General features: G+C 47.3%; 1 long non-coding RNA gene across 1 annotated transcript in view; it reads right to left on the minus strand.

The window, feature by feature from the left end:
• The window catches only part of LOC119978033, a 28,563-nt gene extending 15,581 nt beyond the window's left edge, over nucleotides 1–12,982 (minus strand). Inside the window, exons 1-2 of the long non-coding RNA XR_005463352.1 lie at nucleotides 12,872–12,982; nucleotides 11,403–11,497 (exon numbers count right to left, since the gene is read on the minus strand). This is a non-coding gene — a long non-coding RNA (uncharacterized LOC119978033). The remainder of the gene's footprint in view (nucleotides 1–11,402; nucleotides 11,498–12,871) is intronic.
• Between the last annotated feature and the right edge of the window lie 4,550 nt (nucleotides 12,983–17,532).

Below are 17,532 nucleotides of genomic sequence, written 5' to 3' on the forward strand. Positions count from 1 at the left end.
GTCTTGTGCCTTTGCGCCCCTCATCTAAGTCATTGATATAAATAGTAAAAGGTTAAAGTCCAAGCATTGACCCCTGTGAGTCTCCACTCATCACATCCTGTTCTCTGTTTCCTGTTTGCCAGCCAATCGTCTATCCATGCTAATATATTAACCCCTGTACATTGAGCTTTTATATTCCACAATCAACTTTTGATCTGCCACCTTATCAAATGCCTTCTGGAAGTCCAGTACAGCACACCTACAGGCTCCACCTCATCCACAGCTCATGTGAATCTGTTAAAGATCTCTAATAAATTGACAAAGCATAATTTAGTTTTCACAAAACCATTCTTGAATCTTCCTGATTGCCTTGAGTTTCTCCAAGTTTTTAAAAATTAATTTACGGGATGTGGGCATCGCTGGTTAGGCCAGCATTTATTGCCCAACCCTAGTTGCCCTTCAGAAGGTGGTGGTGAGTTGCCTTCATGAACCGCTGTAGTCCTTGAGGTGTAGGTACACCCACTGTGCTTTTAGGGAGGGAGTTCCAGGATGTTGTCCCAGCGACAGTGAAGGAACGACCATGGGCGCAATTCTCCGCACTCACGACGGTGCGGAGAATAGCGGGCGTCGTAAATTTTTACGGCCACGCTGGTCTGACGCCCTCCCGCTATTCTCTCCCCCCCCACGCCCGCCTCCCGACACGAATCGCTGCCCGCCGTTTTTTTACGGCGAGCAGCGATTCTCAGCTGGCCGATGGGCCGAATTCCAAGGCCATTACGACCGTTTTTATGAACGTCAAACACACCTGGTCTGACCGTTCGTAAAAATGGCCGTAAAGTCCCGATCTGGGGAACCATGGCACCGATTGGCACGGCAGTACCACACGGTACTTACCCCGCGCACTCTTTATCCTTCCGCCGCCCCGCTGTATCCATTCACGGGGCGGCTGAGGGGCACACCGGCCCGCGCATGCGCGGGTTTCATGCAAATGCGTGATGACGTCATCCGCGCATACGCGGGTTGGAGTCGTCCAATCCGCGCATGCGCGGCTGACGTCATGTGACGCGTCAGCCGTCGCAACCTCTGGCAAGCGGGCTTAACGAAATTCGTTAAGCCCGCGATGCCGGAGTTCACGGCCGCGGGATGCTAGCCCCGACCGGGGACCAGAATCGGTTCCCGGTCGGGGGGGGCGGAGGCTGGCGTCAAACCCGCCCGTTTTTGACGCCAGCCTCACGATTTCTCCCGGGTGCGGAGAATCACGCCCCATATATTTCCAAGTCAGGGTCGTGAGTGACTTGGAGGGGAACCTCCAGGTGGTGGGATTCCCAGGTATCTGCCACTCTTGTCCTTCTAGATGGTAGTGGTTGTGGGTTTGGAATGTGCTGTCTAAGGAACTTTGGTGAGTTACTGCAGTCCATCTTAGAACATAGAACATAGAACAGTACAGCACAGAACAGGCCCTTCGGCCCTCAATGTTGTGCCGAGCCATGATCACCCTACTCAAACCCATGTATCCACCCTATATCCATAACCCAACAACCCCCCCCTTAACCTTACTTTTATTAGGACACTACGGGCAATTTAGCAGGGCCAATCCACTTAACCCGCACATCTTTGGACTGTGGGAGGAAACCGGAGCACCCGGAGGAAACCCACGCACACACGGGGAGGACGTGCAGACTCCACACAGACAGTGACCCAGCCGGGAATCGAACCTGGGACCCTGGAGCTGTGAAGCATTTATGCTAACCACCATGCTACCCTGCTGCCCCATCTTGTACATGGTACCACTGTTTGACAGTGGTGGATGGTTTGAGTGTTTGTAGAAGAGGGAGCAATCAAACGGGCTGCTTGACCTGGATGGTGTAAAGCTTCTTGAGTGGTGTTGGAGCAGCACTCATCCAGGCAAGTGGAGAGTATCCCATTAAACTCCTGACTTGTGCCTTGTAGATGGTGGACATCTAAGTTAATTAAGTGAATAACAAAATTAAGTTAATTCAATAACATAAATTACATTGGAGGATAGGTGTTGTATTGCAGCTGTGGTGTGGTGGAGCTTCTGGACTTCAGGGCAATCCACGACAGACATGCCTGCAGAAAGTGTAAGCAGCTAGAGCAGGGGTGGGCAAACTACGGCCCGCGGGCCGTATGCGGCCTGCCAAAGGTCTTTATGCGGCCCACCAAATTTAAAAAAAAAATTTTTTTTTAAAAAATTTAATTATTTTTTTTAAGGTTAATGGGGGGGCTGTTGGGAAACTTACTGGTATAGGGTGGATACGTTGACTTGAGTAGGGTGATCATGGTCGGCACAACGTCGAGGGCCGATATGTTCTCTATGAGGCGCCCAGAATCATAATCGGGTGAAGTAATTATTTTACTTAATATACTATGCGGCCCTTTAAAATTGTGAATTTCTGAATGTGGCCCTTGCACGGAAAAGTTTGCTCACCCCTGAGCTAGAGGAATTCTGGATCAGGTTTATTAATCTGGAAGCTAAACTTCGGACACTGTGCAAGAGAAAGAAGGAGGAAAATTACCTGGACACTTTGTTCCAGAAGACGGTCACTCCTCTTAAAATAGGGTCTGTTTTCTGTTTTGGTCAATAGTGAGGGACAAGAGGATGTGCCCGTGACTGAGGCAGCTAAAGGGACAGAACAGACAGTAGTGGAGGAGACTCAGACTTTGCAATTGTCAAACCGGTTTGAGGTGTTGACAAGCTGTGTGGACGAAAGCGAAATCTTCAAACTGGATGTGCAGGCTAGCCATGGAACCATGGTACAGGAAGCCATTCAAGTGGGGGGAGCAAACAGGAATGTGGTGGTATAGCGGACATGGCTGTGAAAGGGATTGACAATTCTCTGCAGCAGTGAGCGAGAATCCAGAAGGCTATATTGCCTGCCCAGTGCCAGGGTTCAGGGTTTGGGATAACTGCTCAGGGATGGAGAGGAATTTGCAGTGGGAAGAGTGGATCCAGTCACCGTGGTCCATGTAGGTATCAGTAACATAAGCAGGACGAGGAAGGAGGTTCTCCATCGTCAGTATGGGAGGTACCAAATTAAGAAGCAGAACCTCAAAGGTTGACATCATTACCTGAGCCATGTGAAATTGGCAAAGGGCAAATAAGATTAGAGAGATAAATACACGGCTCAAAAACTGGTGTGGGAGAATTGGATTCTGGTTGATGGTGCACTGAGGTAACTGAGGACTGCTGGGATGAGTGATCGTATGAATTGCATACCTAGGGAAGAAAAGAGAGCTTTAAACTAAACAAAGGGCATGTGTAATGAACTCCAATTGGCTTTAGTGGTTGGCCAATTGGAGTATGAGCTCCCTCAATGATAGCTCATTGACGGGGCCCATATAATCACCTGTGTAGGCTTTGTGAGTGTTCTTAAGTTGACTGGACTGCTTGCAGCACTATTTGTAGCTGCTCCTGTAATATCGTTATTGTAAATAAATATTGGTGTGGTGACGGAACTCCTGCCTCCCGTGGATTACTACATTGGCGACGAGGATGGGATATAAAGTAGACGAGTCAGGCTTACATCCATTAGAAGACAGAGTAAGGGCAATAAAAGAAGCCCCAGCTCCCACCACGGTCCAGGAGTTACGATCATTTCTAGGGTTGGTAACCTATTATGGAAAATTTATTGAAAATAGGGCATCCATCCTAGAACCCCTCCACCAGCTACTAAAAAAGGGGCAAGAATGGAAATGGTCCACCCGCCAAAACCGAGCATTTAGGGACATTAAGGAACAGCTGTCATCCGAAAATGTCCTAGAGCATTATGACCCAAGGAAGGAGTTGGTGGTCACTTGTGATGCATCCCCCTACGGGGTAGGAGCCGTCTTAGCCCATAGAGGAAGGAATGGGGAAGAACGGCCAATAGCCTATGCTTCGAGGACCTTGGCGATGGCTGAGAGGAAGTACGCCCAAATCGAGAAGGAAGGACTGGCGGTGATATTCGCAGTAAAAACATTTCACCAGTATCTGTACAGGCGGAAATTCACCATAGTGACGGACCATAAGCCGTTATTAGGGTTATTAAAAGAAGACAAGTCAATACCCCTGATTGCATCAGCTAGAATCCAACGCTGGGCATTTCTACTGGCGGCATATAGATACGTTCTGGAGCACAGACTGGGAAAGCGAGTAGCACATGCAGATGCTTTGAGCAGACTTCCCCTCCCGGACACTCCGCCGCAAATACCAAAAGTAGAGGAGACAGTAATGACTCTAAATTTTTTGGACACCCTACCAGTAGACGCACAACATATTCGGTTGTGGACGCAAAAAGACCCAGTTTTAGCCAAGATGAAGCATTTACTGCTAACAGGGGAACTGGAAAGACCAGTGGAGCCCCAGATGCACCCATACTGGAGCAGAAGGGACCAAATAACCGTAGAAGACTGTATCCTATTATGGGGAGCCCGTGTAATCGTCCCAGCTCAGGGCCGTCAGGCAATCTTAACTGAGTTACATCACGGACACCCAGGGGTATCTAAAATGAAGATGCTAGCTCGAAGCTACTTTCGGTGGCCAGGTTTGGACACAGACATAGCAGCCTTGGTACGTCGGTGCCAGGAGTGCCAACAGGGGCAAAGAGTGCCACCAGCGGTGCCATTGCACCCGTGGGAATGGCCAGGCAGACCGTGGACCCGCCTGCAAGTTTGCCGATGATACAAAGATAGGTGGAGGGGCAGGTATTATTGAGGAGGTGGGGAGGCTGCAGAAAGATTTAGACAGTTTAGGAGAATGGTCCAAGAAGTGGCTGATGAAATTCAACGTGGGCAAGTGCGAGGTCTTGCACTTTGGAAAAAAGAATAGAGGCATGGACTATTTTCTAAACGGTGACAAAATTCATAATGCTAAAGTGCAAAGGGACTTGGGAGTCCTAGTCCAGGATTCTCTAAAGGTAAACTTGCAGGTTGAGTCCGTAATTAAGAAAGCAAATGTAATGTTGTCATTTATCTCAAGAGGCTTGGAATATAAAAGCAGGGATGTACTTCTGAGGCTTTATAAAGCACTAGTTAGGCCCCATTTAGAATACTGTGAGCAATTTTGGGCCCCACACCTCAGGAAGGACATACTGGCACTGGAGCGGGTCCAGCGGAGATTCACACGGATGATCCCAGGAATGGTAGGCCTAACATACGATGAACGTCTGAGGATCGTGGGATTATATTCATTGGAGTTTAGGAGGTTGAGGGGAGATCTAATAGAAACTTACAAGATAATGAATGGCTCGGATAGGATGGACGTAGGGAAGTTGTTTCCATTAGCAGGGGAGACTAGGACGCGGGGGCACAGCCTTAGAATAAAAGGGAGTCACTTTAGAACAGAGATGAGGAGAAATTTCTTCAGCCAGAGAGTGGTAGGTCTGGGGAATTCATTGCCACAGAGGGCGGTGGAGGCCGGGACATTGAGTGTCTTTAAGACATAAATTGATAAATTCTTGATTTCTCGAGGAATTAAGGGCTATGGGGAGAGAGCGGGTAAATGGAGTTGAAATCAACCATGATTGAATGGTGGAGTGGACTCGATGGGCCGAATGGCCTTACTTCCGCTCCTATGTCTTATGGTCTTATGGTCTTATATTGACCACGCCGGCCCTTTCATGGGCTCAATGTTTTTGGTGATAGTGGACGCCCACTCCAAATGGTTGGACGTCCACCGGGTAAACACGGCAAGCACAGCATCGACAATTGAAAAGCTAGGGCCTCGTTTGCAACACATGGACTTCCGGAGGTATTGGTGTCGGACAACGGAATGGCATTCACAAGTGGGGAATTTGGAAAATTCCTGAAGGAAAACGGAGTCCGTCACATCAAAACGGCCCCTTACCATCCAGCGACCAACGGCCTGGCAGAGAGAGCGGTCAAGACACTTAAAGCGGGACTCAAGAAGCAGCCGGCAGCGTCAATAGACACAAAGCTCTCCCGCTGGCTGTTTGATTACAGGACCACACCGCATTCCACAACGGGCATACCGCCAGCTGAACTCTTAATGGGAAGGCGGCTGTGAACGAGGCTGAGTCTCCTTTTCCCAAATTTAACGGGGAAAGTGGAGAAACAACAGGAGGCCCAACGCAGGGGGCATGATAATAGTCGGCAGCAGAGACATTTCCAGGTGGGGGCACCGGTTTGGGTCAAGAATTATGGGAATGGACCAACGTGGGTCAAAGGCACGGTAGAGTCCCAAACAGGGCCCATATCCTATGAGGTTGCAATAGGAGGTAAGATGCTGAAGAAACACCTAGACCAAATAAGGGCAGCGGAACCACACCTGGAGGCAGGCGAAGCATAAGAACATAAGAACTAGGAGCAGGAGTAGGCCATCTGGCCCCTCGAGCCTGCTCCGCCATTCAATTAGATCATGGCTGATCTTTTGTGGACTCAGCTCCATTTTCCGGCCCGAACACCATAACCCTTAATCCCTTTATTCTTCAAAAAACTATCTATCTTTACCTTAAAAACATGTAATGAAGGAGCCTCAACTGCTTCACTGGGCAAGGAATTCCATAGATTCACAACCCTTTGGGTGAAGAAGTTCCTCCTAAACTCAGTCCTAAACTCAGAAGCAGGACCGCCTCAAGCTGGGATAGCCCAGATGGAAAGGATACCCACACCCCAGCCCCGAGCAATTTCTCCAGACCCCGTCATCCAGTCATCAGAGTCGGAGATGGACTCACTCGACGAGGCCGCCGCGACGCCTCTCCCCGAGGAGGAGGAAGAACAACTTCCAAGGAGGTCGTCAAGGAAAAGACGGGCACCTATAAGGTACACCCCGCCCACTTCGGAGAACGACCCGGCGGACGACACAGAGGTGACAGACCCAGACATGAGGAGCAGAAAGAAGCTCAGAGGAATGCCAGCTGGCAGAAATTCCTCAGATCTTGGGGGGGGGGGGGGGGGGGAGGGAGGGGTGTAATGAACTCCAATTGGCTTTATTGGTTGGCCAATTGGAGTATGAGCTCCCTCAATGATAGCTCATTGAGGGGGCCCATATAATCACCTGTGTAGGCTTTGTGAGCAGTCTTAAGTTGACTGGACTGCTAGCAGCACTGTTTGTAGCTGCTCCTGTAATATCGTTATTGTAAATAAATATTGGTGTGGTGACAGAACTCCTGCCTCCCGTGGATTACTACAGCATGATAATAATGAAATGAATGAAAATGAAAATCGCTTATTGTCACAAATGCAGTTCAAATGCAGTTACTGTGAAAAGCCCCTAGTCGCCACATTCCGGCGCCTGTTCGGGGAGGCTGGTGCGGGAATTGAACCGTGCTGCTGGCCTGCCTTGGTCTGCTTTAAAAGCCAGTGATTCAGCCCTGTGCTAAACCAGCCCCTGCTGGTATGGGAATTGAACCTATGCTGTTGGCATTGTTCTGCATTATGCCAGCTGTTTAGCCCACTGTGCTAAACCAGCCCAGGAGTGTTAAGCTTGAGTAGATGTAACAAATCAAGAGGTATACTCAAGACAGGAGACCATAATGATAATATGGGAAAGGAGGGTCATATAATAGCAGGAAGGGACAGAGAGATAAAACATAACAATACACCAATAGCCAAGGCTAGATGTTACAAAGATAACAAAAAGACAAAACAGCAACCATGACACCACACAACCTTGCCATGGCAATCTCTACAAGACGTGCCAGATCATCGACATGGGTACTACCATTACACGTGAGAACACTACCCATCAGGTACGCGGTACATACTCGTGCGACTCGGCCAACGTTGTCTACCTCATACGCTGCAGGAAAGGATGTCCCGAAGCGTGGTACATTGGCGAGACCATGCAGACGCTGCGACAACGAATGAACGGACATCGCGCGACAATCGCCAGGCAGGAATGTTCTCTTCCAGTCGTGAGACACTTCAGCAGTCAAGGGCATTCAGCCTCTGATCTCTGGGTAAGCGTTCACCAAGGTGGCCTTCAGGACGTGCGACAACGCAGAATCGCTCAACAGAAACTTATAGCCAAGTTCCGCACACATGAGTACGGCCTCAACCAGGACCTTGGATTCATTCTGCATTACATTCACCCCCACAATCTGGCCTTGGCTTGCGAAATCCTACCAACGGTCCTGGCTTGAGACAATTCATGCCTCTTTAACCTGTGATTACACCTCTCTCTCAATCTGTGAAGACTTAATTACCTGCAAAGACACGCATTCAAAGTACCATATTGCATCATTGACTTTGTCTATATATATGTTTCTGGAACCCACCTCTTCATTCACCTGAGGAAAGAGCAGTGTTCCGAAAGCTAGTGTTTGAAACAAACCCGTTGGACTTTAACATGGTGTTGTAAGACTTCTTACTGTGCTCACCCCTGTCCAACGCCGGCATCTCCACATCATAGCATTCATAACAAAGCAAATGAATTGATAGCGCACATTGAAGTAAATAAGTATGATCTGATAGCCATTATGCAGACATGGCTGCAGGAGGACAAGGACTCGGTCCTGACTATTATGGGGTATATGACATTGCAGGAGAATAGAAAGCTAGGTAAAGGTGGAGGGGTAGCACTTTTATCAAGGTTTATCAAGAATGGCATTGGTTCAAAAGTTAGAGATGACCTTGGGAGTCAGAATAGAGAATGGGTTTGGGTGGAGATGAGGAATAGGGGAAATAAATCTCCAGTCGGAGTGGTCTGCAGGCCACCTAACAGTAACCACAATGTAAATAAATAAGAAGAAATATTGCGGGTTTAGGGTAAAGGGACAGCCATAATCATGGGTGATTTTGATTTACACATATACTGGGAAAGTTAGATAGGTAGTAGTAGACTGGCTGAGAAGTTAATAGAATGCTTCTGAGACAGTTTCTTAGAGCAGCACATTCTGGAACTAACCAAGCAGATTATATTAGATCCATTATTGTGTAATGAGAAAGGATTAATTCATGACCTCAGATTGAAGATGTCTCTAAGTATTAGCAACCACAGTATTATTGAATTATACTTCCAGTTTGAAAGGGGAAAAAATGGATCTAGATTAGCATTTTAAACTTAAATAAGGGCAATTATGTGGGCATGGAAGCTGAGTCAGCTGTAGTGAACTGGGACACTGTGCTAGGCAAAACATCAATAGAGAAGCAGTGGCAGACATTTAAGGGAATATTTCAGAATATCCATAACAAGTCTATTCCTACTATGAAAAAAATTCTAAGGGGGGACCCACCACCCGGGGTAAAGAAATGAAAGAAAATATCAAACTTACGGAAAAAGTACTCAACTGCAAAGATGAACGACATGTCAGATGATTGATCAGAATATAACGAATATCAGAGAATAACTAAAATATTAACCAGGAGATAGAAATTCGAGTATAAGAGGAAGTTAGCTAGAAATGCACAGACAGATAGCAAGAGTTTCTACAGGTATTTAAATAGGAAGAATGCGGAAAGTGAGTGGTGGTCCTCTAGAGAGTGACAATGGGGAGTTAACAGTAGGTCATAAGGAAATGGTGGATGAAATGAACAAATATTTTCTTCTGTCTTCACTATAAGTGGATACAAAAATCATTCCACTAATAGCTGTAAAGCAAGAGGTGGAAGGGAGAGGGGAACTTGGTAAAATGTAATCACTGGGGAAGCTATACTGAGAAAGTTGTTGGAGCTGTGGCCTGGAGTTGTCCTGGTCCTGATAGTCTAAACTAGCTAGTGACTTACCAGAAGGTCTATAAAAAAGACCTTCTGGTAAGTCACTAGCTAGTTTATAGACCTGCTGCACAAATTAACACTTCTTGAACCAACTGCTTTCTGTAACTGACAGATGTCTGCCATTCCAGGCAGTTCTCTACTTAACAAGCTTTCCTAATTTGCTTGAGGGTTAATACAATGTCAGATCTTGATTCATAATCTATAGTTAAACCTGACGGATGGCACATTGGCACAGTGGTAAGCACAGCTGTCTCACAGCACCAAGGACCCGGGTTCGAATGGGTAGAATGCTCTTTTGGAGGGTCAGTGCATGCTTGATAGGCCGAATGGCCTCCTTCTGCACTTCAGGGATTCTATGATTCTAAAAAGATTCAGAACTTACTACTTTGTTACTCATTCAAGAGGGCTAGTACCTGTTTTCGGCAGGCACCTGGATGCATAATTTGGCATTAAAGGTTATTCAGGAGTGATAACCTTCCAGAGTTGATTATTTTGACAACATTTTCCAACTGGAACAATTAACAAATTCTATCCTCATGCTTCGAGATACAACACAAAGTATTTCATTTGGCTTTTCACAACATAATCTACTTCTCCTGGCAATCTTAATAACCTGTGATCTGCACACTAAAGTCAAACCTTCATTCTAATTAATTTAGTCTTATTATTGCATGTTCATTTCGGTTGATAAGAAAGTTGTAAAAGTCAGAAAAATATAGGGATGTTAGATATTACAGAATATATGAAGTGTGAAAGAAATGTGAATAAATAAGGTCCAACAATTATGTAGATATAAGTAACCTATATAAATGCTATTTAGGTGCTTATGTAGAGGTTCATCTATTAGAGGAACCTTCCTAAGTATATGTACCTATGCAAATTTAAGCTCTTCTTAAATTTAAATATTCATGCTCAATTTGCTTGCATTTGAATTATTCTTGTTGCATTGCTTTCATCTGTATGTATATTATCCAGGGACTGTCTCAAAGATCATTATGGTAGATTATAGGAAATATGTTCAGATTTCACCTTTAACTTCTACTTCATTTCTCTCATGTTTTGTATCCCTTTCCCCTGCTTTAAGAAAGTAATGCTGTGAAATATAACACCCTGCTGAAAGTTAAACACAGAGCATTAAAAGGAAAGTGTTGTATGTGCTGTCTTTGGAAGCCATCTAAAAAAGTATGTTGGGAAAGGCAGAACAAGGACTTTGGAGTTTCAAAAGTTGGAGCAAAGTTCAGTTCTTGAGCCTGCAGGCAAAGCAGCAACATGAACCACTCAGGAGGCCACAGGCTCCGCACCTGCCAAGACATTGGAACTTTGCCGAGAAATATTTTTGCTTTTCCTTCTTTCTCACTGAACTTTCTCAGCACAGTTGAGAGCACTGAGGATCGCTCCATTGTGTCACAACATTGTGGAGGAAGCAGAAAGGCTAATAGGTTACTAGGAGAGGAGTTAGCTCAGTCTCCTGGGGAAATTAGGAAATGTTACTTCCTATCCAGCATATTCCAGGGTATATTCCCTTGTTGAGGAACTCAATTAGCAGTAGCAGTTGAGAGATGACAGAAAGAAAAAAAGGTTATGGCAAAGCATATACGAAAGAGAGAAAAAAGGGCATACTTCTCAGTTACGACTTGTTTCTGGTATTTCCACTTGCATGGGTGAACCCAAACAATACTCAAGAAGTTCAACGCCATCCAAAATCAAATAGCAACCCATCCACCACCTTAAACATTCACTCCTTTTACCGTTGTATCTGCTGTGTGCGCTATCCACAAGGTACGCTGCAGCAGCTCGCCAATGCTTCTTCAGTAGCACCTTCCAAACTGGCGACATCTATCAGCTAGAAAGACACAGTTAGCAGCTGCACGGGAACACTCCCGCCTCCAAATTCTTAAGCCACATATTGTCCTAACTGGGAAATGTATCACCGCTTTTTCACTGTTGTGGGGTCAAATCCCTGGATCACCCTACCTAATAGCACTAAAACCACACGGACTGCGATGGTTCAAGAAGGCAGCTCACCAGCACCTTCTCAAGGGCAATTCGGAGTAAGGAATAAATGCTGCCTTTGCTGGTGACGCTCACATCTAATGAATGAATAAAAAAAATCAGAGAGCACTACAGTGACAGGTTACTTGATGTTAGGTTAATCAGGAGTTGGTCCTCCACTTCACAGTGGAGATATTTACCCGACACGATCGGAAAACAAAGGTGGAACAAGTGAATTCAAAGAGATGGAAGTATAATTGGGTTGGAATTTGGTTTTGGGCATGGGGCTGTGGCCACAATGCATGTCAGAATCAGAAGGCCTGAGGCCAACTTAAAGCTGGGCCTCAGGGCTCATTAGTATTAATTGGTGAGCTGCTGGTGCCTGTCATGTCTCCATTCACAGAAAGACCATTGAAGAAATACATTTCAGCAGCAGCCCAAAGGTAACTCTGAGGAGAGGAGCATGGAGCCAAAACAGAACGGAATACAGGGAGTGAAAGGAGCATGATTACTCCTTCGGGCTCCAGAGAAATGTATCTTTTTAATAACATTTTTGTTTCTCTGGGAATTATTTATTAATCATAAAAGAGGCAGGCCGATCTGTGGATCCCATCTGGAACATTGATTGTAGCAAAGTGTCCAAAATAGGCCGAAAGCTTTGAATTAATGTGTTTTGTGCTCATAAGCCTCAAAGATCACCCCACCCAATCGCAGATCAGATATCTTTCAGATGCCCTCTGTGTGTGGGACATTGATCACTGAAAAGCACCTGCAATTCCTTACGATTTCCTTTGGAGGAGACCTGGAAAATATCCAGGCTTGAGCTGAAAAGGGGCAAGTAACATTCATGCTACACGAGTGCCGGTCAGAGGCTAGGAATCCTGAAGTGAGTAACGAACCTGATTCCCCAAAGCCTGCCCGCTATCTACAAAGCACAAGTCAGGAGTGTGATGGAATTCTCTCCCCTTGTCTGGATGAGTGTAGGTCCAATGACACTCAGAAGCTCAACACCACCCAGGATAAAGCAGCCTGCTTGATTTGCACCACAAACATTCATGCACTCCACCGCCGACGAACAGTTGCAGCAGTGTGTCCCAGATACACAATTCACCAAAGCTCCTTAGACAGCACCTTCCAAACCCATAACTTGCCATTTATAAGGACAAGGGCAGCAGACACATGGGAACACCACCATTCCATGGAAATTCCCCTCCGGGCCACTCACCATCCTGACTTGGAAATGTATTGCAGTTCTTTCGCTGTCGCTGGGTTAAAATCCTGGAATACCTTCCCTGATAGCACGATGGATATACCTACACCATATGGAGGTGGAAGGCAGTTCCCGTCATCTTCTCAGGGGCAATTACGATAAATGCTGGTGTAGACAGCAAAGCCAACATCCTTTGAATAAAGAGAATATTTGAATCTCAGTGCCAGTGTGATGCCAGGTCATATATCCCAAAACATGGGGATGGAATCTCCTTCGGCGACGGCGAAATTGCGTTTGTCGATTGGCCGGAGAATCCCTGTTTGTGCCGAAATCAGGGGCGGCGCCGCTTTGGCGACACTCCGCCCCCTCGAAAACGAATGCGTCGCACACTGCATGGACGGCATCAGGACGTCACCTGAGGCCCTCTCCCGATACTCCGCCCCCGATGGGCCGAGTTCCTGATGGCGTGGGTCACTCATGCTATTTTCTTTCATGAGCCCTGCGCAGCAACTGCGGACCGAGTCCACTAGTCTGGGGGGGGGCGGGTAATCGTTCCATGGGCGGGGGGGGGGGGGGCTTTGGCGGGGGCTGGGGCACTAGTGGGGGGTGGTCCGGGGGTGACGAGGGGGGAGGTTACTGGGGGACAGTATTTGGCAGACCGGGTCCGCGTGTAGCCGCCGCCATGTTGCACGGTGCGGCCACTGCAGGCCGCCACCGTGCACATGTGCGGCCAGGGACCGGGAAATTCTCCAGCCATATCCGCAGGTAAAGCTGGAGACATTACGCTGCGAGCCTGCAAGCCTCCTACCAGACGAAGAATCGGTGCAGCTTTTGCGCCGTTTCTTCTGGCGTAAAATGCCACTGTTCCCACGCTGGCGTCAGCACTTAGTCTTCAAATCGGGAATCCAGCCCACAGTGTCCAACATTAGATGTGATTCTGCAATTGGACAACATTTGCTAAAATGCATTACCCTCTGTATGGTCAACCAGGAAAGTCCCACGTTCAAAGCTTGGTCTCTATTAAGTTAGCTATTTACAACCAACTGATGCTAGCCTGTGGCCAAAACTGAAATGTGAGTGATAGAAAAGGGATGATCAGGTTGAGGCTCGTTCTTAAGGTCATAGTAGCAGAGACCCCAGAATATTTGTGGTGCAATTAATATCTTTATTACAACAGTACTTCTTTAAATCTCCAACTCATACCAATCCATCCTCCCTTCGCCATCCCTCTCATATTATACCCATCTTATTCTTTACAATGCTGCTCACATTAATCCTATTCTATCTGCTTCTGTACTTCTTCCTATTCCATCCCCATTCTATCCCTCCCATACCATCCCCCAGCCCCATAGTCAATCCCCATCCCCTCCCATTCTCCCAAACCCCTACTTCACCCCCATCCCTCCAGCCAGGGTAACCATGTTGTTGGGCTCCCCTTACCTTTTGTTCTTTTTTTCTCCATCAACACTATCTCCATTCCCAATCCTGCCACCTGCGAGGTGGGCACCTCCAGTTCCACAATCAATGTCGAAGGCTATGAAGTCACCATTTTGACAAGGTCTCAGGATAGAGTTGGCACAATCTAGACTTCAAAAAATAATGTGACAAGAGTCAACACCTTTTGGCGAGATGTGCATTTATTTGATGATTTCTATTCTCAGAAACATACAAAAGTGCAACACCGTTGCAACGGGTTTAATGATGACTTTGTAAGCAGAAATAGTAGAGAATTTACCAATCCCACAAACACAATTATGGTAAATGAGCGGTTAATCTGCTTGTGGCTAAGGGAGTCACCAGGAGAGCATCGTGAATAGTGTCATGTGGTCTTTAACATCTGTTATTTTGCAAAAATATATTTTAATCATAAAATATCTGAAAGAACATGACAAAACATTCAAAATGGCCATCACAGAGAGTGCAATAGTATTCAAGTTTTTTTTACATAGATCATGTTCGACCATAAGACCGTAAGACACAGAAGCAGAATTAGGCCACTCGGCCCATCGAGCCTGCTCGGTCATTCAATCATGGCTGATATTTTTCTCACCCCCATTCTCCTGCCTTCTCCCCATAACCCCTGATCCCCTTATTAATCAAGAACCTATCTATCTCTGTCTGAAAAACACTCAGTGAATTGGCCTCCACAGCCTTCTGCGGCAAAGAGTTCCATAGATTCGCCACCCTCTGGCTGAAGAGATTCCTCCTCACCTCTGTTTTAAAGGTTCGTCCCTTTAGTCTGAGATTGTGTCCTCTGGTTCCAGTTTTTCCGACAAGTGGAAACATCCTCTCCACATCCACTCTATCCAGGGTCCGCAGTATCCTGCAAGTTTCAATAAGATCCCCCCCTCATCCTTCTCAACTCCAACGAGTACAGACCCAGAGTCCTCAACCGTTCCTCACACGACAAGTTCTTCATTCCAGGGATCATTTTTGTGAACCTCCTTTCCTCCCTTTCCAAGGCCAGCACATCCTTCCTTAGATACGGGGCCCAAAACTGCTCACAATACTCCAAATGGGGTCTGACCAGAGCCTTATACAGCCTCAGAAGTACATTGCTGGTCTTGTATTCTAGCCCTCTCAACATGAATGCGAACAGTGCATTTGCCTTCCTAACTGCCGACTGAACCTGCACATTAACCTTAAGAGAATCATGAACAAGGACTCCCAAGTCCCTTTGTGCTTCTGATTTCCTAAGCATTTCCCCATTTAGAAAATAGTCTATGCCTAGATTCCTCCTTACAAAGTGCATAACCTCACACTTTTCTAATTGTATTTCATCTGCCTCTTCTTTGCCCACTCTCCTGGCCTGTCCAAATCCTTCTGCAGCCCCCTTGCTTCCGCAATACTACCTGTCCCTCTACAGATCTTTGTATCATCTGCAAACTTAGCAACTGTGCCTTCAGTTCCTTCTTCCAAATCATTAATGTATATTGTGAAAGGTTGTGGTCCCAGCACCGACCGCCGAGGTACACCACTAGTCACTGGTTGCCATCCTGAAAAAGACCCCTTTATCCCCACTCTGCATTCTGCCAGTCAGCCAACCCTCTATCCATGCCAGGATCTTACTCTCAACACCATGGGCTCTTAACCTATTTAACAGTCTCCTATGCGGCACCTTGTCAAAGGCCTTCTGGAAATCTAAATAAATCACATCCACTGGTTCTCCTTTGTCTAACTTCCTTGTTACCTCCTCAAAGAACTTTAGCAGACTTGTCAGACATGACCTCCACTTGACGAAGCCGGGCTGACTCAGTCCTATTTTATCATGCATTTCCAAGTACTCCGCAATCTCATCATTTTTTTTTAACAAACAATTTTATTGAGGTATTTTAGGCATATAGAAAAAGGGACATTGTACAGTACAAAACAAAAAGAAGTCAAGACACAAATTACAAATTAAACATAGTACAAACCATGGCTCTGTTAATGCACGGAGCTGCCTCAATATCCCCCTACTCTACCCTACCCACCCCCACCCCCTGCTGATGCTTACTCCTTTGCAAAGAAGTCAATAAATGGCTGCCACCTTTGGGCGAACCCTAGTAGCGAACCTCTCAAGGCGAACTTGACTTTCTCTAGGCCAAGAAAGCTTGCCATGTCCGATAGCCATACCTCAGCCCTCGGGGGCTTTGAGTCCCTCCATGCTAACAGTATTCGTCGCCGGGCTACCAAGGAAGCAAAGGCCAGAATGTCGGCCTCTCTCTCTTCCTGGACTCCCGGGTCCTCCGAAACCCCAAAGATTGCCACCTCCAGGTTTATTACCAGCCCAGTTTACAATATCCGGGACATGACATCTGCGAATCCTTGCCAATACCCCCTGAGTTTAGGGCACGACCAGAACATGTGTACATGGTTAGCCGGCCCTCCGGTGCATCTTGTCCTCCAGCCTGAAGAATCTGCTCATCCAGGCCACCGTCATGTGGGCCCGGTGCACAACCTTAAACTGGATCAGGCTGAGCCTGGCGCATGTTGCAGTTGTGTTTACTCTGCTCAGGGCTTCTGCCCAAATACCGTCCTCCAGCTCCCCTCCCGAGCTCCTCCTCCCACTTAAGCTTCAGGTCCTCGGTCTGCGTATCCTCAGCTCTCATTAGCTCCTTGTAGATGTCTGAAACTTTACCCTCTCCTACCTCTCCCCTAGAAACAACCCTGTCCTGCCTCCCCTTCGGCGGGAGACGTAGGAAGGACGGCACCAGTCTGCGTACAAAATCCCTCACCTGTAAGTATCTAAAGTCATTCCCTCTCGCCAGCCCAAACTTCTCCTCCAACGCCCTCATGCTCGGAAAGCTCCTTTCCAGGAACAGATCCCCCATCCTCACAATCCCCGCCCTCCTCCACAGTCGATCCCCCCCCCCCCCCCCCGTCCATGTTCCCCGCGGCAAATCGGTGGTTGCCGCAGATTGGGGTCCACACCGATGCTCTTACCTCCCCTACATGCCTCCTCCACTGGCCCCAGATCCGAAGAGCCGCCACCACTATCGGGCTGGTGGAGAACCGTGCCAGCGGAAGCGGCAGAGGCGCCGTGACCAGGGCTGCTAAGCTAGTGCCCCTGCACGAAGCAGCCTCCATCCGCTCCCAAACCGACCCCGCACCCACCATCCATTTCCTTATCACCACTATGTTGGCCGCCCAGTAATAGTTGCTGCAGTTCGGCAACGCCAGCCCCCCTTCTACTC

Source organism: Scyliorhinus canicula, chromosome 1 (assembly GCF_902713615.1).
Source record: "Scyliorhinus canicula chromosome 1, sScyCan1.1, whole genome shotgun sequence".
Taxonomy (NCBI): Eukaryota; Metazoa; Chordata; class Chondrichthyes; order Carcharhiniformes; family Scyliorhinidae; genus Scyliorhinus; species Scyliorhinus canicula.